This window comes from Ambystoma mexicanum, chromosome 4p (genome assembly GCF_040938575.1).
Source record: "Ambystoma mexicanum isolate Mex_15411 chromosome 4p, UKY_AmexF1_1, whole genome shotgun sequence".
Taxonomy (NCBI): domain Eukaryota; kingdom Metazoa; phylum Chordata; class Amphibia; order Caudata; family Ambystomatidae; genus Ambystoma; species Ambystoma mexicanum.
Window position 1 is genome coordinate 240,885,591 of NC_090927.1, and position 25,652 is coordinate 240,911,242.

Consider the following 25,652-nt stretch of genomic DNA (forward strand, 5'->3'; position numbering starts at 1 on the left):
TAGGGGGTGCAGGGTATCCCCTCCCCTTGTATGGTATTATGAGTTTTAGGGCTGTGTGTGTGTTCCCCGGTTCTATCGGAAGGATTGCGATGCCGGCGGAGCATAAAGATTACAATAAAAAAGGACCCTGCAACAGAAGTCCCTGCCCACTTTACGGGAAGGAGACGTATGGCACATGGTGACAGAGGAGTGATGGAACAGTCTTTAGAGAAGGTAATTGAGAGGAGGCAAAGGTAAGTAGGGAGCGGGGGTGGCAGGTCAGCAGAAAGTGGCACAGTGTCATCCGTGTGCTCACTGCGTGCCGCCGTTTTCAGAATCAACATTTTTGGATTCGGTATAACGGGCATGCAGTGATCCCATAGGTCCAATTTGTCCTTTGCTTGAACGTGCATTTTGCCACTTTATTCCAGAAGGGCAATATTAATCACGTTGAATTTGATGTGTAAATACATGAAGACTTATTTTTTTATCAGTGGGCTGTTGAAAGAGTGAAATTTTGATTCTTGCTAATTTTCAGACTTGTATGCACTTTTGAGACATATCATGACAGAGAACATATAAATCACATTGAAAGAGCGTAATATCATGTGAGGGGAAATCCCCAGTATCATGTGTCTCGTATTTGCAGCAAATCCTGGTGCCTCTTGGCTGTCCTGTGCATGACTTGGACCACATGTGTTAAATACTCGAGCGGGACCTTTACCATTAACACAAAAGAGCTAATTTATCACACCCAAACGCTACACATATAAATCAGTGAAGACCTAAAGAAGGGGGGGGAGCATGAAACGCACCGCAATGGCCGCGTACAAATATTGCCGATCAGTGTTTCAAAACCTGAAATCAGAACATTGCAAACACACGCACCATGTTCCTGCAAGAAAATATCTGGGTGTTACTTTTATCAAAGGGTATGAAGTGGATGAAAGGGAAACAGATCAGTAACAGAGGAAATCTCAAACAGGACTTCAAAAAGATTAGAGGAAACCCCTGATGTTCCCTGTCCCCTGACCGGGGCCAGTTGAAAAGTGCTGCTGAAATTATTCTTTTCTTGATTTCTTCTCAGACTTTCTTTTATTAATTTATCTGTCAGTTAGTTCTTTCAGATTCGTTTGATGCTCTGCTTGAGATGCTCACTTTTGATGTTGGCTCGCTTTTCTTTCACATGTTATTTACCCCCCCCAAAAAAGGATTGCCTTCATAATTTATTTATTAATTACACTTTTTCAAGTGTCCCATCTTCAAAGGCTTCTGAATGCCTGCGCTGTATGTGCAGCCGTGCCTGTGGTGGAATGTGTCATCAAGAATGCTGCTGCCCATCACCACAGTGTAGGAAAGAAGAAAAGGGAAAGGTTGAATGAATGGATACATTACATATTTTTAAAACAAGAGAATCAAGCAAATCAACCACATATGATCGCCAAAAGCAATGGGATGTTTCCTACCTCTGCTCCGTGGGGGTCTGAGCTAATAACATTTTTTGGAAGAGAAGAAATAAGCTTCTACCTGTAGTAGGCAAGCTTCACCAATACCGCATATGCACACCCAGCTATGGATTCATAGACTGTGCAATGCATCGCTCAATTTCCTTGAAGAACTGTGTCCAAGCTCAAGACATAACCCGGCACAGGGTGATGTGGTATTCAAGAAAAATAATGCAAAGTTCAAAATAGTTAAACAACTAAGTACATATACTTACAAACACTACAGCGGAAGTGAGAACAATGATCTTAAAGGTCCAACAGGTAATTCGTATTTTTGCATTAAAATAAGTTCTAAAATGGTAAAGAAGGGTTCATCAAAATGACAGGCCGATTCATGGAATAAATGTGCGCCGAAAATTCCGGCGCAGAGGGGCCAATACGTGCGCTGCGCCGAAAATTAGCGAAAAGCGCAGGGAAACCAGCGCACGTCGATTCATGGAAGTCCGTGCACAAGAAAAGCAGAGGACGTGCGCTGAAAAAGCGCGCGGCGCAGGCCGGCGCACAGGTCAACCAACGTCGTGCGCCACGGCCACTGCGCTATCACTCCGAGCGCAGCGCACAGCTCTAAAGTAGGCGGAACACAGGGCGGGACACTCGGAATGGGGAATAAAATGGGGCACAACACTCGGAATGGGGAAGAATGTGGGCGGCACGGGGAAAGTATAGGAGGCAAGTGCGCGGAACGCCCACACGCTCGCATACAACACGTATTCATGGAATAGAATAGGGCAAAAAAGCGCACGCTCAAAGCAGCGCACAGGCACAAACAGGCACAAACACGACCGCCACAAGAAAGCAGGCGGTAGCGTCTCTGCGCCTGCAAGAAATGTGCGCTAAAAGGTGCGCCAACAAATAGCACCTATATACAGACATGATCAATGTCCAATACAGTGGCCCTCCAGGACAAATGACGTACAAAGGGGTACCCACAAACACAGACACGCGCTGAGAGAAAAAATAAACGTGTGCGTGCATACCGGGGTGCGCGGGAAGTTGCACACGCGATATGGCCGGGTACGTGGATTACAGGGGTGCGCGGGAAGTTCCACACGCGATTAGTCAGGGTACGTGGATTGCAGGGGTGCGCGGGAAGTTCCACACGCGATATGGCCGGGTACGTGGATTTCAGGGGTGCGCGGGAAGTTCCACACGCGATATGGCCGGGTACGTGGATTTCAGGGGTGCGCGGGAAGTTCCACACGCGATATGGCCGGGTACGTGGATTGCAGGGGTGCGCGGGAAGTTCCACACGCGATATGGCCGGGTACGTGGATTGCAGGGGTGCGCGGGAAGTTCCACACGCGATATGGCAGGGTACGTGGATTTCAGGGGTGCACGGGAAGTTCCACACGCGATATGGCCGTGTACGTGGATTTCAGGGGTGCGCGGGAAGTTCCACACGCGATATGGCCGGGTACGTGGATTGCAGGGGTGCGCGAGAAGTTCCACACGCGATTAGTCAGGGTACGTGGATTTCAGGGGTGCGCGGGAAGTACCACACGCGATATGGCAGGGTACGTGGATTTCAGGGGTGCGCGGGAAGTCCCACACGCGATATGGCCGGGTACGTTGATTTCAGGGGTGCGCGGGAAGTCCCACACGCGATATGGCCGGGTACGTGGATTTCAGGGGTGCGCGGGAAGTTCCACACGCGATATGGCCGTGTACGTGGATTTCAGGGGTGCGCGGGAAGTTCCACACGCGATATGGCCGGGTACGTGGATTTCAGGGGTGCGCGGGAAGTTCCACACGCGATATGGCCGTGTACGTGGATTTCAGGGGTGCGCGGGAAGTTCCACACGCGATATGGCCGGGTACGTGGATTGCAGGGGTGCGCGGGAAGTTCCACACGCGATTAGTCAGGGTACGTGGATTTCAGGGGTGCGCGGGAAGTACCACACGCGATATGGCAGGGTACGTGGATTGCAGGGGTGCGCGGGAAGTTCCACACGCGATTAGTCAGGGTACGTGGATTTCAGGGGTGCGCGGGAAGTACCACACGCGATATGGCAGCGTACGTGGATTTCAGGGGTGCGCGGGAAGTCCCACACGCGATATGGCCGGGTACGTTGATTTCAGGGGTGCGCGGGAAGTCCCACACGCGATATGGCCGGGTACGTTGATTTCAGGGGTGCGCGGGAAGTTCCACACGCGATATGGCCGTGTACGTGGATTTCAGGGGTGCGCGGGAAGTTCCACACGCGATATGGCCGGGTACGTGGATTTCAGGGGTGCGCGGGAAGTTCCACACGCGATATGGCCGTGTACGTGGATTTCAGGGGTGCGCGGGAAGTTCCACACGCGATATGGCCGGGTACGTGGATTGCAGGGGTGCGCGGGAAGTTCCACACGCGATTAGTCATGGTACGTGGATTTCAGGGGTGCGCGGGAAGTACCACACGCGATATGGCAGGGTACGTGGATTTCAGGGGTGCGCGGGAAGTCCCACACGCGACATGGCCGGGTACGTGGATTTCAGGGGTGCGCGGGAAGTTCCACACGCGATATGGCCGTGTACGTGGATTTCAGGGGTGCGCGGGAAGTTCCACACGCGATATGGCTGTGTGCTCCCAGGCATTACCTGTACACCCTCCACGGCCCCTGCAGGCAGCACACACCACAGGGAACTACCCTGCACACCTGCTCATGTCTCCCACCACCCCCACCCCCCATCCACCAGGGACACCCTCCACCAGGCCCCCACCCATGTCTCCCACCACCCCCACCCCCCATCCACCAGGGACACCCTCCACCAGGCCCCCACCCATGTCTCCCACCACCCCCAGCACTGTGGGGAACCTGCCAGCAGGCCCCCACCCATGTCCAACCCATGTCTCCCACCACCCCCACCCCCCATCCACCAGGGACACCCTCCACCAGGCCCCCACCCATGTCTCCCACCACCCCCAGCACTGTGGGGAACCTGCCAGCAGGCCCCCACCCATGTCCCCCTGGCCCCAGGTCCTGACGATACACAATCATGGCAGTAATGGCCAGCATACCCAGCACAAACACCCAGGCAAGGATTGCATGCACCCACATAGTGAATGCAATCACATGACACAACCCCAAAGGCAAGTATGCAAAAGAACACATGTCTGTCACACACACATACACAATGGGTGCAAGTGAATGTCAAAACCCATATCATGACATGTAAGAAACCAAAGAGAAAATAACACAAGTGTAAGATAATATAAAAATGTATTAAAAACACAAATCAAGTAAACCAATAAAACATACAACTATGTGGCAAAGTAAATAAAAGGTCCATGTCCGAGAACAAAAATGATAAACCAAAAAACAAAGGATTAAAAAATCAATATAATTTGTCCAAAGCAAAACCATGTAGTAGGAAATCAAAGAAAAACCATTACGTCATGGTGTAAACAATAAAAAAATTAAAAAATGTATCTCCCAAAATATAACAATATATACAGGAATGTTCCAGGGTCCATGAGCCCAACAGCACAAATGAAACCTAATACTAACTAATAAAATAAATATGTACAAAAAAGTGGCCATTGTCCGAGCGGTCCAAAATAATAAAAATAAATAAAGGAAACCTAGCACTAACTAACTAAAAAACTATATACAAAGGCAGCGGGCTAGTCCTGCGGCTCACTTGGTGATGCTGGCCAGGGCATCCTCGAACTCCATGTCAATGTCCTGGAGGCGGGACTCTGTCCTGGCCCCGAGGTCTCGCAGGGACAACCCCATGTGCTCACCAAAATCCCTGCGAGCCTCCTCGAGGCACTCAGCCCGCCTCAATGCCCGATGCATGGAGATCTCCGCCCTGGCCATGGCGAGCCGCTCCTCTTCCGCCCGCTGCCGCTCCGCACCTATCCGCTGGCCAAACTCCTCCCACACGGAACACACCGCCATGCCAGGGTTGCCCTGCCCTCCGGCCGATGCCTGCCCCTCTGATCTTGATGGCCCTGAGCCATGATGCCTCCCACGTCGAGCCCGCTGCTGCCTCCGACGCCACTGCCTCTGCCAGCACGACGGCATCCAGGCTGATGGTAACCACCGACGCCGTCGTGCACGTGCCCTGCCCGATGATGCCGGCACATCTTCCATCTGCTGGGGTCCACTTGCTGTGTCGTCCACCCCTGCTGGACCTCCGACTCCCAACTGTGGCAGGGATGGGATCCCCACCGAGCTGGCTGCATTGGTCGGGGCAGGTCCACAGGGGGCCATGGTGGCATCTGGGCCGGAAGACGGCAAGGAGAACGACCGTTGGATAGCCTGCACAGAGGAGGAGAGGGCCGTCAGATTGGCCAACACATGCAGGAACCCCCCGAACATGGCCGATCCCAATTGGGCCACGTCGGCACGGTGCACTTCGTGATGACGTGCCTGCTCCTCCCGGGAAGCACGCACGTCATCACGAATCACAGCCGTGCGCATCGCGACCCCAATCAGGACCTGCTCCACGCGGCCAGGGGTTCCCACGGCCGCAGGTGGAGGGGAGTCAGTTGACATGGACATCCCCACTACCTGCGGACGGGCCTGGGACGGGGCATCCCTGCTGGTGCATGGTGGTGCACTCACAGGGTCAGGGACAGCGACATGCACAGGCACCTCCACGGTGACCTGTGCTGCCTCCTGCCCCTGGCCCTGGACTGCACCACTTGCACCAGCAGGGATGCTCCCACCAGGCCCCATGTGTGCACCAGTGTCGGCCTCCTCCTCCTCTGTGCAAACCACCAACCTGGATGGCTCCTCACCGTCTCCCGCCGTAGCAGGCCCCTGTGGGGGCTCACCCACCCCTTCCGCTGCAGCCGTGGGGGCATCCCCGCCGCCTTGCTCCACAGCGCCGTCTCCGCCCTCTTCTTCACTAGCCGCTGCGTAGAGGGAGACAAAGGACACAAGCATCAGGCTACTGTAAAATGGTCCCCTAGACAGGAAGCAATAGCAGATGAGCACCCCTGTCAAAGTACACTTCCATCATGTCCCTCCACAACACATGGGTCAGTCCAGGCAAAACACACACAGAAACAGGCATGGTGCATGCCATGCACATTTCCATGCATGTCCAATTGACTCTTGAAACATTCAATGACATGTGACTCACATGCATCATGGCTCATGCATATCACATGCACACACTTCACCTCAGTCACATCCATCTGGCCCCAAACACAACGAACACAGGCGAAACAAGGGTTAGTTGGGTGCGTCACAGAATCTGTGCATTGTCACACACATGTGTCATGCATCCATGGCATGCACAAGTCACAGACACACAGGTCAGGCACACAGACATGGCTACCATATATGTACCTGGCATCAGCACCCATCCTTCACCCCCATCCATGTCCAGGTACAGAGACTGGCATGCTCTCATGTCCTAAATCTGCATAGGGCTCCCCATGCCACATTTCAACACATGCAACAACCATGTGGGTCACACATCACTGGTCGCACATGCATTACCATGATGTCCCTGCACACATACATGCATACATGGCCCATGGCACACATACAGGCAAGTATCATAGAACCAGCACACCGCAACATGCCCTGTCTCACACAGTAATGCTTGCACACTTACCGCTCAACTCCAGACGGGCCTCCCTCTCAAGGACCTGGGCGTGGAGCGCTGGGCGTAGGCGTTCCAGGACCCTCTTCTGGATGGAACTCATGCGGCCCCGGCCCCCCTCCACGAGGCGCCGGGCCTTCACAAGGGTCCTGGACCTCAAGTCCTCCCAGCGCTTCTTGATCTTCTGGACGTTGCGGGTTGCCACCCCCTCCGCGTTGATGGCAACCACACAGTCGGCCCAGATCCTCTCCCGTCCTTCCTTGCTGGCGCGGGAAGATCCAAAGAGGGCATCATACTGCCCCAGGACATGCTCCACCAGGACACCAACTTCGGTGGCAGTGAAGCTGGTGCCCCTCTGCCCCTCTGGCCTGGGGTTGCCACTGGTGCCAGATGTCGAAGTGCCCGACATGGCAACCCCAGAGGCAGGTGTGGGTGGGCAACTGGGTCCTGGGGCTGGGCTGTGGAGCGATGTAATCCCAGTTGGGAGTCTTCAGTTCCAGCAGGGGTGGACACAGCAACTGGACCCCTGCAGATGGCTGATGTGCAGGCACCAAATGGCAGGGCACGGTGGCAGCAGGCAGGCAGGCAGGCAGGCAGCAGCAGATAGCACGTGGGAGGCTGCTCAGGGCACTGGGGGGGCAGTAACTCGGCCTTCTGGGCAGGAGCGTGGTGTTCCGTGTGTTTTCGGGTGGCCAGCTTGATACGGAGTGATTTGGCACGTGAATTTCCTGCACGTCAGCGTGAAATCCGAGGAAAGGGCCTTAGCGCGTAAGTGCATCAGCACGCATACGCGATTCTATTGGACCAGAGTCCCTCACCGCGTAAGCGCGTCTGACGTGATCCGCACGGGCGTTCCCCACTCAGCACGTGATGACGGAGCACACGTGGAAATACTGCACGTCAGAGTGTCATCGCGTGTAATTGGCCAAAAGTGCGCGTACACGCGATTGGCCAATGTACGTGTATTACATCGCGTGTAATTGGCCAAAAGTGCGCGTACACGCCATTGGCCTATGTACGTGTATTACAGGGGTGCGCGGGCACTTACACACGCAAGTACGTCAGCGCACCTGTATGCCTGCTGCGTGGGAATTTCCACACGCTATTGGAGTGGGAACTAGATTCCAGGGGTGCGAGGGTCACACGCTCGCCTAGAACACGCGCAAGGCATTAATTTGCTCACTTATCAATAAACAAGCCAGATGCCAGGATGAACATACCGTTCCTAGCAGCAGTGGCAGTGGGCTACCAAAGGAGGAAGAGGAGGAGAGTCAGGGCCAGAATATTCACACCCAGAACCAGCCTATTCGGGATGCCTGATGACCAGGTGTATGGGAGGTACAGGTTTCCAGCACACATCATACTGGACCTGGTCAGTGAGTGGGAGGATGACCTCACATCACCCACCCTGTGCTCCCAAGCACTCAGCCCCCTGCAGAAGGTCCTGAATGTACTGCACTTCTTGGCCACTGGATCCTTTCAGCGGACAAGTGCCATAGTGGATGGTGTGTCACAGGCCACGCAGTCACGCTGCCTACACCAGGTCTTGAACATCATCACTGCACGGCCATCAGTCCGCAGGCACATATATCTCCCCAGGACTCATGCAGAAAGGCGGACGTGCATCCAGGAATTCTATGGTGTGGCTCAATTCCCCAAAGTGCTTGGTGCAATTGACTGCACACATGTGGCTCTACGTCCACCCAGGGCAACAGAGCACATCTATAGAAACCGCAAGCACTGGCATTCCATCAACGTGCAAGTTGTATGCAATGCCAAGGGAATAATCACATCAGTATATGCCAACTATCCCGGGTCCACCCACGACAGCTTCATCTACAGAATGTCTACACTATGCCGGGACCTGGAGGCTGGCCAGCATGGAGATACATGGCTGCTTGGTGAGCATGAATGCCACTGCACATGCATGCATGTCAGATACTGGGTCATGACACAACACCACTAATGATACCCATCACCACCTCCGCAGGGGACAGTGCCTACCCTATCAGCCCCCACATGATGACCCCAATCCGGAACCCCACCACGCCACCCGAGGTAAGGTACAACACAGCCCACATTGCAACACGGGGCATAGTGGAGCGCACATTCGGAGTGCTGAAGTCACGCTTTCGCTCCCTTGACCGTTCTGGCGGGCAGCTGTTATATGCTCCCCGAATAGTGTGCAGGATCATAGTGGCAGCATGTGTCCTGCACAACGTTGCAACACGCCGGGGCCTGCCCGTGGACATGGTGGTGCCCCCACATCCACAACCACATGCACGCCCGCTGCGCATGGGAGGGGAAAGGGCACGGGGGGTGGCAGCCCGTACGCAACTGGTGGCCAACTTCTTCACCTAGGAATCACAGTGCTGGCTAGTGCACACTGCTCTGGCACATACCATCTGACAATCAATGATGACACTACCTGACAATGTCACAAAATTACTTGACAATAAACTGTCAGATACACATCAGCCTGAGATTGTTAACATGGAAGTGTCACTATGTGTGCACCCCTACCTACACATACACCAGCAATGCATCACAACGAGAAGACACAACTCCATCAATCAAATATGCATTGCCACAGGCGATTCACTACATGACAACATTGCCATGTCACCCATTCCCTTCACAGTCCCGCCACTGAGGACACCATGTCATGGTATGTGAGAGCAAACAAACTGGCCATCACAACATGACACCGGTGTCACAAATAGCAGTGCCCCAAATGGAACATAGCCGCACTTGAACAGCTAACCGCGCTGGAGCCACTACTACACACCTGTGTAAGAGTAATTTCAATCAAATTACACACCAACCCACCCTGAAGCCCACCCAAACAAGACACAATGCATGTAATCAATGGTAGTCTCATTACCTGATTCTGCTGGTATGTCCTCACCGTCCAGATGTACAGTGATGGCGCCACGCAAAAGTGTCAGTGCACATCTACCGACATGTAGTCTGACTCCAGAGAGTATGCCCGTGTGAAGACCTGTGTGAAATACCTGCAAAACATGAGCAACATATGTAAGTAGAGGCACATATCAAACCATCATGCATAGTTAGGTGCAACAACAATGTACACTATGAATGTCTACACAGTATTGACTATGGACTGGCCAACAGCTCATGGGAGTCCAATGTCACCGTGTAATTTGCTGTCACTTGGGCACACCCTTTGCAAGCCCATGGAAACGGAAGCAGGAGGGGTGTGGATGTCTGCTACCCAAGCATCTAAACCAAACTCAGGACAAGCCTGCATGTGCCCAGCCACAATACAGTGTATGCCCAGGTACCCACACAAGGCAACACTCTTGGAAAAGAAAAAAGAAAATTGAGAAAAAATGGCCATGAAAGGGCCGGCGGGGGGGGGGGCCACCTATGAGGTCCGAGGACAGGATGCACGCCACAATCCACCTGTGTGGATCATGGGAAACTAAAACACCCCATAGGCTCGTGGCCCACACGGCTACTCTGTTGTGGGAGATGAGTCGCTATCGCTCTGGCCAGACCCTGCAGCTGACTCAGGAGGTGGGGGAGCTGCCTCAGAAGATGGTGTGACAATGGGAGGCAGCCCACGCAAAGCACGAGTTTGCTCCTCCATGGCTGCAAGCAGGCGGGTCTGGTAGTTCTGGTTCTGGGTTATAATCATGCGGAGGTCCCCATGCAGTAACTCCCGGGATGACCTGACCTCCGCACGAGTTGCCTGCATCTCGGCCGAGAGCGTCCGTGTCAGACGCTCCAGCTGCTCCTCTGTCCTTCTATGGGATGAAGCCTCAAGCTCTAACAGGGTCGACCTGAGGTGATGGAATTCTTCCCTCAGGCCTTCCCTGTGGCGCTGGGACTCCATGGAAAGTGATTCCCGCAGAGTCGCCAGTGCCGCCCGCCTGTCCTTGTTGGACGCCAACATATCCTCCCTGTGTGCCTGGCAGATGGACTCTGTAGCCTGCTCCAGTCGCTCCATCAGCCTTTCTGGGGGGACAATGGAAGTGGCCACCCTATCCATGGCCTGTGCAATCATCTCGGATGATGCTGCCTGTTGGTTGGCCATACCGTAGATGGATTGCTCCCAAGCGGTATTGCCAGGTGGCATACGGCCACCACGTTGACGGGCACCACACCTGCCTGGGGCAAGGCGGACTGCGCCTTGCTGTGCCGGCAAGGCCTCAGGCTGCAGGACTGCATTCCCTCTCTGATCTGCAGCCCCAGGAACAGGATCAGAGATTGTGTGGTGTGGCCCTGCATCCGTAACCACCGGAGGCTGAGCTGCCGACACTGACATCCCCATTGAGGGCAATGGCCCGGCTGCAGGTGGGTCGGACAGAGGAGATTCTCTCCCAAGAACACTCACCTGCGACTGCACATAGGTGTCATCCTCCGAGTCTACACCTGAATACTGCTCGGGGGAGGAACCCCCAGAGACACCCCTCGACAGCACGACCTGCAGCACTTGTGGGTTTTCACCCACAAACACAGCACGTCCCTCACTTGTGGAAGGTCGGCCCGGGTTGCCCTCCTGGGACGGCTCAACCACCACATCCCCAGCATCAACAAGTGCTTCGTCCCCTGCAAAGACATGAAAGAGAAAAATGGAAACAGGCATTAGCACCATGGCATGCAACAAGGGCTGATGAACAACAGAGGCAGTAGTTCTACGACACATGTCCCACATGACTGGGAGACCTCCTATGCATTCACCATCACTGGGTCTGTAGGAGAGGCTCAGGGCATACAATGTACAGATTGGAGAGCAACGCCTGCTCACCATGCTGCCTAGCACTGCCATCACACATTGGCCGGTGATTGCCATGTCAAAGGCACATGCCATCACACACATGGCATGTGACATAGCCACCAAGTGAAGAGGGAGAGGAGGGCAACTTTTTAGGATTTCTACCACTCTGGTCCTGACATTGCATCATCACATCAATAAGTTGACATGTTGTACATGGATCTGCTAGTCCAAATTGGCCACGATGCACAGTGCCTTGTCTACATCAACTAAATGCAGTAAACAATGAGATTCCACCTCCCCATCACCTGTAAAGGAATCATATAGCATTCGTGAAGCACCGGTCCAGAAATGTATGAAGGTACAGCGGAGCACTGAGGGGTGGTGGGGCAGTAGGGGATGCCAGTCAACAATCCTACTGGTGCTGGTGTCATTCATGTCACGCAAGTGCAGGGGTGGGTGGCACAATGAAGTGCAAGGGGAAGTGGCGGCTGGAAGTGCTGTACAAGGTAAGTAGGACTTAACGTCAAGGGCAGATGGTGTTAGGCGCAGACAAGTGCTGGGGGGGTGGCCTATAGGGGTACAGAGACAATCATGCAGTGCTGTGGGCTCGGAGGGGACAGGGGAGGTACACACTGCATCTGGCTCGGCAAGGTCCTTGCAGATTTCTATGTGTCCTGCAGAGTTGTCACATGCCGCAGATATGTGCCCTTGGATTGGGGATCTCATCTTGGTGAAAAGGGTGAGGCGCTATTGCCTTTGGAGCATGTGGCAGGCCAGTTTGCCAGAGGATGAGCATGATGCAGGACATTCCCTCTCTGCCACCCGGCACCTGTGGTCTGGGTTCACAAGATCCGAGTCATGCCAGGACTCTGCATTGGCATGGGGCTTCAGACAGGTGGTCATGACCGTGGCAAAGACATCCAGTGTACCTGACATAGAGTGGAGCATGGAGTGGGCCCTGTCAGGATGGGAGTGAGCCTAAGGGGGAGCTGGATGGGGGGAAGATTTTGGCAGCATGAGCCTCGACTGACACACACTTCATGGGTTGGAATACCAAGAAGGTGTGTGACAGTGGTGAGGGTGGCTTTGCCTGTGGTGTGGTGAGGGTGAGCTGGGAGGAGAGGAGAATGTGATCACTCCAGGAGAGAGGAGTGCAGAGATGGACGGAGAGGGGAAAGTCAGATGAGATCAGAGCATCAAGAGTGTGCCCTGCAGAATGAGTAGGGACAGACGGGAGTCTAGAGGGTGAGAGGGAGTTGCTGAGGTCACAGAAAGGTCACGTGGGGGGGTCAACAAGCATGCAGGTGGATGCGTACAGCAACAAGGAAGAGGATTTCTGTGTCTGGGGACATGAGTGAGGAGGAGAGGTGAGGACACTCAGAAAGGAAGTAGTACATTTGACCAGTTTTCCCAGACACAGTACGCACAGTTTGTGAATGTCAAGGTGTGGTAGAGAGAGACGTCACACAAGCCATTCCAGAGTGGAGTAGGTCTAAGTAGGAGTGACAGTGGCAGGAATACCCTCAGGGAAGCCAAGGGCACACCCCCCCTGCACAGTAGTGGCGGGCCAAGGAGAGGGTCTCCTGAACATCAGGTAGGAGTGTGTGAAGGATGCAGACAGAGTTGGCCGTCAGACATGTTTCCATGAGACCAAGGATGTCAAGGTGCATAACCTCATGTAAGTGACAGATATCGGAGGAATGCCTGATGCAGCCGCAGTGAAAGGAGTGTAATTGTGGAGGAGGTTGACAGCCTTGGAGGACTTACGGGGAGTGCTAGAGATCAGAGGTGCAGCATGTGTAGGAGTTGGAGTGGGAGGCGGAGAAGGATCATGGGAGGGTGCAGGGAGGCAGTGCAGGATTGATGAGGAGAGAGGAGGGGGGACAGCAGGAGAGGAAAGGAAGTTGATGAGATGTGGCTAGCATTTCTCAAGGAGAATGAGGTTGGCCTAAGGGCCTTGGACTGAGATGCTCCCATTACCATGCACATCAATTGTGGCCTCTGAGGATTGGAAGGAGGCCAGGAGTACACCCCAACGGGTCCCACCATTGATGGTGGAAGAGGAGCAAGGAGAGAGGACAGGGACCATGTGAAGGGTCTATGGGACAGGCAAAGGCATGTATGAGCAGATGTCAGTGAGAGTTGGCTTTGAGTAGGCTCAGATGCACTTGTCAGCAATAGGGTGGGTCGCATTGGAGGGCAGGGTGCCCTCATTTGACTGTTAGCAAGCAGGTGTCGTGAGTAGGGCACGATGGTCTGAACTGTAGAAGTCAGGGAAGATAGACCATGAAGAGCAGCATGGAGTGTGAGGGAATGGGGCTCGAAACCAGACGGTACCAAAGCACACAGGTAGGAGGTGGATGTCAAGGCAACATCCACAGTATGACAGCATGTTGGTTGGCATTTATATACAGAGGACGCATTAGCATGTGGTATCATTGCATGTCAGGCATGTGAAGATGAAACTTGATTGGCTGGGGGAAAGTATAGGAATGGTATGTAAGACATCAGATGAATAGACAGGGGAGTATGAGCAACAATGTAGTGACAAAATGACAATTCAAGGGCAACTTCCATGGTGTAGGGCCATATGTGCACTGTTGCCAGTTGGGATAGTGCTGTGGGCAGATGGTGTTGCACTGAACATACTGGATGAGGCACATGGGTGCCACTATCTACTCTGCCACACACCCCCTTGACAGGCACCCAACATGAATGCTTCACACACACACCATGCACATGGATAATACACACATGCATGTGCACTCACCGGATGATGCCTCGTAATCAGGGAGATCTCCCACACCTTGGAGTTGTCCCTCGGTGACGTAGGATCCAGCTACGGACTCGTGTGGTGTGAGTTCTATTTCCTGTGCTGGGGACCCACCTCCAGTCACCAAGGTTGCGGCATGACTTGAGGCCAGCTTATCCTTTGCCCTGCGCTTAAGGTCATTCCAGCGCTTCTGGCAATCACTAGCTGTGCGCCTCACTACTCCAAGGGCACTTATTCTGTCAGCAATGGTCTGCCAGTGTGCCTGGCGTCTGGCATGTGTGGTCTTGGACCCTGCAACGATGACCATTTCCCTATCATGATCTGACACATACTGAACAAGTGCATTCAGTTCGGCGTCTGTGAAGCTTGGCTTCCTTGATGGGCCGGACTGTGCAGCCGTGCCTGGGGAATCAGCCTGTGCCGGACGTGCACGCTTCCTCTTGCGCTTGGAAGGGGGTGGGGATCCAGAGTGTCCTACGCCGCTGTGGACACTAGGGGCAGGAGCCGTGGTGGACTCAGTACTGGGTGTGTGGGATTGCACACTCAGCATGGGAGTAGGTGCAGGCATTGGGGGTAGTGGGATGGGGTCAGGCCTGATCTGAGGTGCATGAACTAGGACCGACACAGTCTTGGCAGGGTGTATGAGAGGTGGGGTGGATGGAGCCACACCCTGGCTACGGGGGCCAGCAGATGACCTATCTGGCATAGATGCGCGTGCCCTGATGACACCAATGTGCACCGGTGCACGTGCAGTGGACCTGCTGACCTGGATGTCAGCGATGGGATCACCCTCGGACAGGTCTGCTGCCACAATGGGCTGGTCCAACAAGGGCTGATCAGGGTTGGTATCAGCCACATGACCCTCAACTGGGGGGGGGGGGGGCATGGGTGTCCCTGACTGGTCCTCCAGACTGGGGGGGACAGGGGCACCCTGCAAGTCACAACCACGTCCCCTAGTGGATCCTCCACGGCCACCACGTGTGGCTCGGCCACCTTTGCCACCCTTACGGCTTGCACGCCTCCCAACCATGGCACTGATGTTATTGTGCGTATGGGAGTCGGTGTGCACAATTGTCCTGGGCAATTGGGTGTCAAAGGGGTTGGGTACCAGATGGTATTCGTACCCTAGTGCAGTGGCAAGGCTATATGACACCCCTGGGGAAAGATGACGGGTCACGCAACGCACAGGCACCCCAGAAAAGTTAAGGAACGTGCACAATACCCCTCCTAGACCACGTGTGCTGATGGAAAACCCTGCACTACGCTGTGGCATCCAGTAACACAATGAACGTATGCGTGTCACACGCAGCCTAGAATGACCTCTGAAGGGGTAGGCTACACACGGGGCAAGCACAGAAGTTAGATACGTGCGTGACTCACCGTCTGCCAGGTAAAAGAGCGTGAAAAATGAGCGCGTTTGGTTGGCAACACCCCCGCCAAAAGAAGATGTGTACGCTGTCTGAGGAGACAGGACAACAGTAGAAGGGGACACTGTTTGAGGGAACAGGCCCAGGTAAACCAGTACAAGAGGAAAAAGAGAAAAAGCTGTCAGAGGTAACAGGGAGTACGAACTGGAAACGCCGTGAAGTAAATCGCGTGTGAAACGACAAGAAGTACAGAATTCACCCACTCGCTCTCCACGAAAAGCACGTACAAGGAAATGGTGTTCAACACTACCTTATATACAGGCCCACACGTACAGCGTCACTTACGGCGTGCACGTGCTTGGCCCATGTTCACCAATCACACGCTTTGTCACTTCTGCGTGTGGATCCTTTTTCACCAATCACACGCTTTGACACTCCTGCGTGTAGCTCACTTTTCACCAATCACACGCTTTGTCACTCCTGCGTGTAGATCCATTTTCACCAATCACACGCTTTGTCACTCCTGCGTGTAGATCCATTTTCACCAATCACACGCTTTGACACTGCACGTGCAGGTAACTATAGACGCACATATGCTGGTGACGGGTTTTCGCGCGATTCGCTGAGTGTGGGGTTTTCACGTGCAAAATCACTCCCTATCAGGCTGTCCACGCGTTCAAACACGAAAGACCACGCTCCTGGCCAGGAGGCCAAATTACAGTCCCCCAGAGCCCTGAGCACGCTCCCACCTGCCATCTGCTGCTGCCTGACTGCCTGCTGGCCACGTGCCCCACAGTGCTGGTGGGTGGGGGTGGTGGGAGACATGGGTGGGGGCATGGTGGAGGGTGCCCCTGGTGGATGGGGGGTGGGGGTGGTGGGAGACATGGGTGGGGGCCTGATGGCAGGTGCCCCTGCACTTCTGGGGGGTGGGGGTGGTGGGAGACATGGGTGGGGGCCTGGTGGAGGGTGCCCCTGGTGGATGGGGGTGCAGGGGGACATGATCAGGTGTGCAGGGTAGTCCCCTGTTTTGTGGGCTGCCTGCAGGGGCCGTGGAGGGTGTACAGGGTACACCTGTGAGGGCCCACCCAGCCTATTCGCGTGTGATAATTCCCACGCACCCCTGTGATACACGTACCCTGGCCAATCGCGTGTTGAACTTCCCGCTACCCCTGTAATACACGCACCCTGGCTGTTCGCGTGTGATAATTCCCGCGTACCCCTGTGATACACGTTCCCTGGCCTATCGCGTGTTCTACTTCACGCGTACCCCTGTAATACACGTTCCCTGGCCAATCGCGTGTTGAACTTCCCGCTACCCCTGTAATACACGCACCCTGGCTGTTCGCGTGTGATAATTCCCGCGTACCCCTGTAATACACGTTCCCTGGCCTATCGCGTGTTCTACTTCACGCGTACCCCTGTAATACACGTACCCTGGCCAATCGCGTGTTGAACTTCCCGCTGCCCCTGTAATACACGCACCCTGGCTGTTCGTGTGTGATGATTCCCGCGTACCCTGGTAATACACGTTCCCTGGCCTATCGCGTGTTCTACTTCACGCGTACCCCTGTAATACACGTTCCCTGGCCTATCGCGTGTTCTACTTCACGCGTACCCCTGTAATACGCGTTCCCTGGCTGTTCGCGTGTGATAATTCCCGCGTACCCCTGTAATTCACGTTCCCTGCCTAGTCGCGTGTAGTACTTCCCGCGTACTCATGATTTGAAGATTGCCCGCTTTGCTTTCCTTGTTTGCCTGCCCTGTGAAGTGGTCCAGGGTTAGCGCAGCCCTTAGCGATGATTTAGCGATTTTGATGGCTTTTCCTTGCGCGAGGGCGTTCTTGGGGGCGTTACTGGCGCTGCTGCAGGCTCGCTGCGATTCTCTGCGCCACGGCTGGTTTGGGAGCATGAAATCCATGAATACGCTGTGCGCGGAAATCAGTTTTAGCGCACGTGCCTGGCGCAGACTATCGCAGGCGCACGCTGTGCGCCAGCCGCGTGCGCTACTTGTGCGCTGGATTCTATGAATTACCCTTGTTGCCCTGATTCATTTGGGACAAGAAGTGAAGTTCAGTAGAATTCTAGGTAGGGGTGCTAGCCAATCAGGAAGCTCAGAACACAGGTTGTATTCTCTAGTGTAAGCCTGCATTCCTTAGTTCACCAGTGCTGCGCACCCCTCACACTGTGCCTCCTTGCTCACACCTTCCTTTATGTTGCCTTTAGCATCCACGAGTAAACACCCTCTGGTCTAAAGGCTGCAATAAGTATAAAAAAAAGAAACCTCGCTTACCGTCATTCCTGCGACACACCACCTCCATGACAGGGTGTCCGTGTTCAGTTTTGATTACGTCATTGTAAACAACATTGACAACTGACTGCCTCGCCCAGAAGTGATGTGGCAGGACTGAAAGTAAATACATTTTTCTTTTGTAATAATTTACTTTAGAGTTTAACGCCTGTGTGTGCTTACTTGTGGCTACTAATGATTATATGCACGTAGGCAATTGGGCGACACTGCTGGTAAATGTACTGCCTCATGCATTAAGGGGCGCTCACTTTCCTTGGGCCCATAGCTTGGGTGGTGGGCTGTTACCACCAGAATCGTCCCACCTCCTCAGTGTATAATGCCTGATTCATCAATGGATGTGGTGAAGACATGTCATCTGATTGTTATATCCATTCTTATGACTTGAATGGTATTCTCCATATACTTTGAAGTACAACATGCAGAGGCGTTGCTGGGAGGAGGCTAAGGGGGCTATAGCCCCTGATCTTTTGGTTGTAGCCCGGGATAGAATCTCAGGAGCTACAACCAAAAGGCTAGCTAGCCCCCAGTCCTGACAGTTCCGACATCAGTGTAGCCCCGGGCCTTTTCCAGACCTAGCAACACCCCTGACAACATGTATGCTCCTGTGGGACTCCATGGAATAGGGATTAAACATCTTTGCCACCACTCATAATCCGATGTTAATACCGCCAGACTGAGTGCCGGTAAGGGTGTTACAGTTTGGTGGTATCTGGGTGGAATTGCCATCAAAATAACACCAAACTCGTATTGAGGCCCTGCTGTATTTCTGTATACCGACATGTTTCTGCAATGGCAAACTAGAAGTTTGCTGGTGTTGTGCCTAATTTACCTCCAGCCAAGAGTTGGAGGTAAATCAGTGGCCCACTGGCAAAAAATAGCCAGTATTACTGCCACCGGTATTACCGGTGGTGGGAAAACTGTCAAGTCCCTCATGGTGTCCTGCTCCATGGAAGGAGGATTAACCACCCTTACCGGCACTCGTAATCCGGCAGTTATACCAGCGATCCGAGTGCCGGTAATGGTGATACCATTTGGTGATATCTGGGCAGTAAATCAGACACCCCAAAAGCAAATTTGTAGTTTCCAATAACCGGCATGCTTTTTCCACACGAGCAATCTTTTAATGAGTCCAACTCTTAAACTATTGAGGTTGCTAGATTGTGAGCGCCCAACCCCACTATACACACAAAATAAATCATAGAACTCAGGCCGAGAATCGTGTCCCCAAGGGTAACTATGACCAAAGTATAAAAGGAAGTGAGATCCAATTACCGCTCACTTACATAAAAGTTACACTTTGGGTCTGGTTATCTGGTTGGCGGTAATGCTAACATTTGCAGTTTTTCTGAATATCCAATGATTTAGTGCTTCACCAAAGTACGAGTTTTGCATCTGAAACCTAAATTCACAACTGCTTATATTTGAAGGTAATTACTGCCACACAACTGCTGTACCGCATGCAATATTTAAGCACGTGTTAATCTGGCATGGTACTCCAAGATGGGGAATAACTGAAGGGTCCACATGACTCTGATTCATTCAGACCCTTCAATTCACTATATGCATATCCTTTTTCTATGGACATACCAGCAAACTTGCAATTGTTCCCTTGTAGAATTGATAAGGGAAATTGCACTCCTCTAGTGTAGGTCAAGGCGCGGCGCCGGAGGTATAGAGTCCTATGACTACAGTGCTACACTGGTCATGGATATTTACTGACAGGAATTACGGGAAGTTAACCCATCATCAATTAAGAACACGTTCATATACTAATTTACATTTAATTTATATACAAATGAACAGAATATACCAATTTTCAAGAGGAAGAGCACGAGACACCCTAATTCCAACCAAATGTCTTCATTATTTATTCAAGGCCTTTATGGGTGGACCTTGGTGAATGGGTGACACAGCTTGCCACCACACATACCTCTAGAGTGGTCATAGTGCACTTCTTCAGGATACAAACCCATATACATATTTACCACCAATCACTTTGGTTGAGATGTCAGAGGGAAAAGTCCACTTGCTTTGAGAAAAGGGACTGGACCTCTGAAGCAGGCAAACTTTAGTCCACTTTCCTGTGGACTTTTGCCTTTAAAAGAAAGGGTCTTCTCTTCTATGATTCACTTTTGGACAAAACTCTTAAGACATAATTAATTGGATCTCTGTTGGGAGACTTGATATTTCTGAAGTCCTCCACCAGTTAGGTGAAGACTGGCTGTCTATGGCAGAGTGAAGCTCAGTCCCATAACCATCCCTCTGCACCAGTGGTGGTGGACTGCTGTTGGGACAAGATTTGCCACTCTGCCAGTTACAAGAGTTCCCAGGACCTTGGGCCCCTGCAGTTGTGTGCTAGCCTCCCCCTTGTTTGGGAGCCAGAGAAGAAGGACTAAATGTATCCTTGAATCTCAAACCACAGGACCCACCGGTACTGCCTTTGGCACTCAACCAAGCTTTTCGAACTAGCGTGCTTGCATCTCGAACCAACTTGCTACTGCATCATACCTTTCAGAGCCTTTCACTTGCTTGACTCAAATTAGCTGCTTAATGTCAGACCCTGACTGAAACCACTGGAGTGTCACTCAGCAACTCAAAGCAGCAGTTACACAAACTATTAGACCCCGCTCAACCTCACACTACTGCTTTATCAAACTGCATCCAGGAGCAATAGGATCACAGCTTCGACGCAAACCATATGAGTGTCAATCGCCGGCCCTATCTAGACTTTATTGGACATTCCTTTATTTTGGACTGATTGGGTCGATACTAAATAACTTTCACAACCCTCTTGAGATTATAGCCACAAAAGGTGAATGAGGCATATCTCTTAAATGTGCCTGTTTTACATGTATGATTCTGTTTGCTCTAGGTTTGTAGAAGTGTGAGGGCTGAGTATGCACTTTAGTCTCTACTCACCCTTGTACTCCTTCAGTGAAGAAATCAATTGGTCACAATTGTCATCCACAAAATACAACGTTTGAACCAGCTACTGTTTTCTTCTTTGCGATATCAAGTTCTCCCGGAAACCTGCAGCTAGGATTCAATAGGATTGGTGGAGCGTGTTTATTTGAAATCTCCCCTAAAATCTGGTAATTTTCTCATTGATCTAACTGAAAAAGATAGAAGTTTTATGTGTGTATGTCCCGTGACTCCCCACAACCTATCTCTACTACCCGATAAGGAGCATAGTCCGGACATTAGACAGCAACTAGCCACAAGCCTTTTAATTTCTTTGAATATTGTTAGGGTAAAAATAAGTTGATTGTAGAATGGCTCTCTTATCTAAACATCTTTGAAATCATTTAATTACAGGAAATATATCTGGCAGTATACAATTATGTTTTGGTATTTATGCTTGAATCAGAGCATTCACTTAAAAGGCCTTTAGGAAGTAATTTGTGATGCTTGTATGCAAGTCACTAGTTCCTGATTTGGAAAGAAATATGTTACATTGGGATCAAGCAGTAATAGTCACCTTCAAAGATACTTCTCTGTTGGATAAAAAGATATTATACATTGACACATATAATCCCCCCTGTGAGAAAGGACCAGGCATTTTTCATCCAGACAGCGGTTTGAATAACATTATGAACAACTACATCTATCATAGCATACATTTTAGTAAGTGATATGAATACCAAATGGGGATTTAGCAAATTAGGAAATGACAATGGAAGTTTACTAGAGGAAACTCTTGCTATTACCATACTTTGCAGCTGAAGAAATTACAGCTTCTAGAGCATGTGTAATGGCCAGCTTCCTGCAGTGGAATAAATCAATTAAACAAAGCAGTAGATGAAAGGTAGAAATGTGTGTTAGACCAACATTTAGATGCAGCAATAGGTAATAGTTTGTTCATTCCAAATGTCAAGACAATTTCTGACCAATTCTGTTCCAAAAGTGATCACTGCCCATTACCTCTAAGAAACATAGGAAAAATCTAATAATAAAGAGGAATGTGGTTTGAATTTGAATGCAGGGTGCAAAAGGGGAGAAAATGAGGGCAAAAATCAATTGGGCCAAATTTCTCTATTCAAAAAGAATTATCAATATAAACTTAAATTTTAAAAAAGCAATTCTTAAACCAATTTTTTTAAATCAGAATCAAAAGTCTCTGTTCCTTAGCTGTTGGACAGGACAGAATTACATTGCTTATGTGTGTCTGGTTTCCATTTCTCTAGTGGTGGGTAAAATTGCTTGAGCAGGTGTTTAAGACTATAGATACTGAAAGCAGTCTTGCGGAAATGTGACATCATAGACTGACAGCCTCACTTATTAGGAACAGCCACGTAGTGGATAACATTGCTGTCAGCCCATCTCACTTCTGCATATTGCTGGTGAGATTTTAAAATTATTGTAAAGACAGCCTGGGAAAACTCCCAAATTATGCAACTTTATCAACATTCAAATGAAGCAGGGAAAACATACAAGCATAAGAGTCTTGATTCTATCAGCAGGCTTATCAAATATAATTGCTTTTAAGTTGTTCCTTCATCATAATTACCATCACACTGTACCGAAAGCTATGGGGTGAAGGGATTTGTTATTAGGAACAACTACATACACATTTTATATGAGTTAAACTTCTGATTGGGTAACAACAATCTGATGGCTCCTCCTGAGACCGCCTCTTCATATTATTGGTTAGTCTAATACGTACTGGGAAGCCTTACATTGGAGGTTTTGATTGGTTGCCTTTCTACTAACCAACCTTGGACAACTGACAGATCATCAAGGCATGTGCCAGATAGGAGTGGTGGGGGAGAAGTCCATGGATGGCTTTCCCTTCAATTTAAAAAAATGCCATCCCTTATTTCTAGGCCATGAGCCATGGTGATTCCTCTGTAGTTGGCATTGTACAGAGTCTCATGTCTGGAATTATGCATGAAGAGTGAGGCAGTTGCCCTATCTGTGTAAGTTGCTAATGAATAGAGAGTGTTCTTTAATTTTGTGTCACATGTGATGAGACAGCATTTGGAATTATGTTGCCCTGTATTTGTTGGGATTTTAGCTGATATAAGTGCAAGTGCTATGGTTTTCTCCAGCACTGGGGACACTCCTGATCAATTCCCCATGGAGTATTTGGGCTTTTAATTTCTCTGCAACTGGCTTACAAAGGCTGGTTGTTCTTCTAACTAATCAAATAATGTATGGCTTGTGTCTTAGGAATTGTTATCTCATGATCGCTTGTGCTCTCTCTGATATGGTTTTACCCTTCTATTTTCTCAGTAACTTTGGCTCTGTTTACCAGCTACTGTTTGATCTCTGCATGTATCTGTATTTCTGTGATGTACACAACTTAAATTCTCTTCCAGTCTTAAGGCCTTTCATTAACTTGGAAGCGTGCTGAGGCTTCCATTTCAGAAAGGATAGCTGTCCATTACTGTTGCGTTTCTATTTTAGTAAGCTATGTACGTGTGTCATTCATGTTGCATTTAGCATATACATTGTGTGTTAGTATTCTTCATGTATTATGTATGCCATGTTAATATTCTTTGTGTATAAATGCATATTTGATGTAGTGTGCGGATTCTTTATGGTGAGTGCATATTTGCTTTGTGTCTTATGCATGCACATGTAATGTCTCAATGTTAGCTTGGTATTACTTCTGTCATCTTCAGCTCATAGTGTGCTCATCTCCTGTGTTACCTGCCTGGGATATGGGTGGTATGCTTGTCTTAGTGAGCAACGCTTCCCACCTGTGCAGTATTGGGCAGGCGAATGGGCAGTAGCTATAGATGACATCTTCATCTGCCTCTCAACAATCTTCTACACAGTGTTGAAGATTGGCCGTAATCCTTATGTTACTTCTCACCCTCTCCATTCACAATCACTCCAACTGCTTTCTGTCCCTAAGTCTCTCTGTGTACATTCACATGTCCACTCCTTCTCTCTGTTTGTTGCTAAGTCCTGGAATTCACTCCCTCGATCTATTTGATGTTCTCCCTCAACCCACATCTTCATTTTCTGCCCCTCAAGTCCTATCTTCTTTCTGACTCATATAATCATCCTCAATTCTTGTCTATATACATATATCATTTTGCACTGTTTATTGTGCCGTCTCCCATTGCACTGAACAGCGCTTTGGAAAAAGCTGTATGAATCTCAATACAATACAAAAAAACTTTATGTAATGATCTCTTAAGTCAAACAACCAGTCCTGATGCATAATATTTATGCACTATAACAGATAAAAAGTGTCTACAGATAGGGAGTGTGGTCAGAAGCTACAGCATCTCTGCACAGCCAGTTTAATATAAAATGTCACTGATTGCAAAAATATGGACAGTTTATGTTAAAAACATTTACCAAAGAATTACCCAATTCAGGGAACAATCAAAGACAGTGCTAAATGAGTATTACATCTTGCATAGTCACAGGCTTAACCTGTCAATGGGCCTCATTACGACCCGGGCGGTAAGGGATTACCGGTACCGGTAAGGACACTGGTGCCAGTAATCCCTTACTGCCCAATTCCGAGGTCCCTTTGCGGGTCCTCCCTTAATGACTGGTTTTACCAGCAGTTAAGGACGGGACCCGCTAAGGGACCTTGGAGGTAATTATGGTAACGCAGTTTGCGGTACCGTAATTACCACCTTCCCCATTTCCATTGAGCCCTATGGGGCAAAAATGGGAATGGGGAAGGCCCAATGGTGAATGGGGAATTACCGCCCCACCAACCTTGGAATGGGGCGGTAATTCCACCATTCACCATGGCGGAATCGGTATAGTACCGGCATCAACCATGGCGCTAATAGCTCCATGGTTAACACCTGGGTCGTAATGACCCACAATGTCTGCATTCTATGGGCAAATTAAAATCAGATTACAGTTCACAAGACATAATTGTGAATGCCAATGTTCATGCAGAAAACCAGTATACCAGGCATGCATGACACTGCCAATGGATTAATGTAAATTATGTGTGCAGATTCATGGTGACAATGAATTGGGGCCTTTCCATGAAATGTGACTTTGGCCCTCATTCCGAGGTTGGTGGTAGTCATGGCGCTATTTGCGCCATGACTGCCACCAATAATGGTACCGTGTCCGGTTTGGTGCAATGGGGACTTACCGGTCTAGTCAGACCTTGGCGGGAACGGTTAGTCCCCATTCACAAAACCATTCCCCATTACCATTTGAGCCCCAGTAAGGCTCAATGGCAATGGGGAGGGCGCAAATAACGGGCTGGCATATGCCAAGCCCATTATTTGCGCCCAGGTCCCTTAATGGCTCCCGTCCTTAACACCTGGTCAGACCAGGCGTTAAGGAAGGAACCCACAAAGGGACCTCGTAGTAGGGCGGTAAGGGATTACCGGCACTGGTCTCCTTACCGGTGCCCTGTATCCCTTACCGCCCTACTCAGAATGAGGGCCTTTGTGTTGCCCAGGATAGAAAAGTACCCGTGTCTGTTTATTGTATGGGCAAA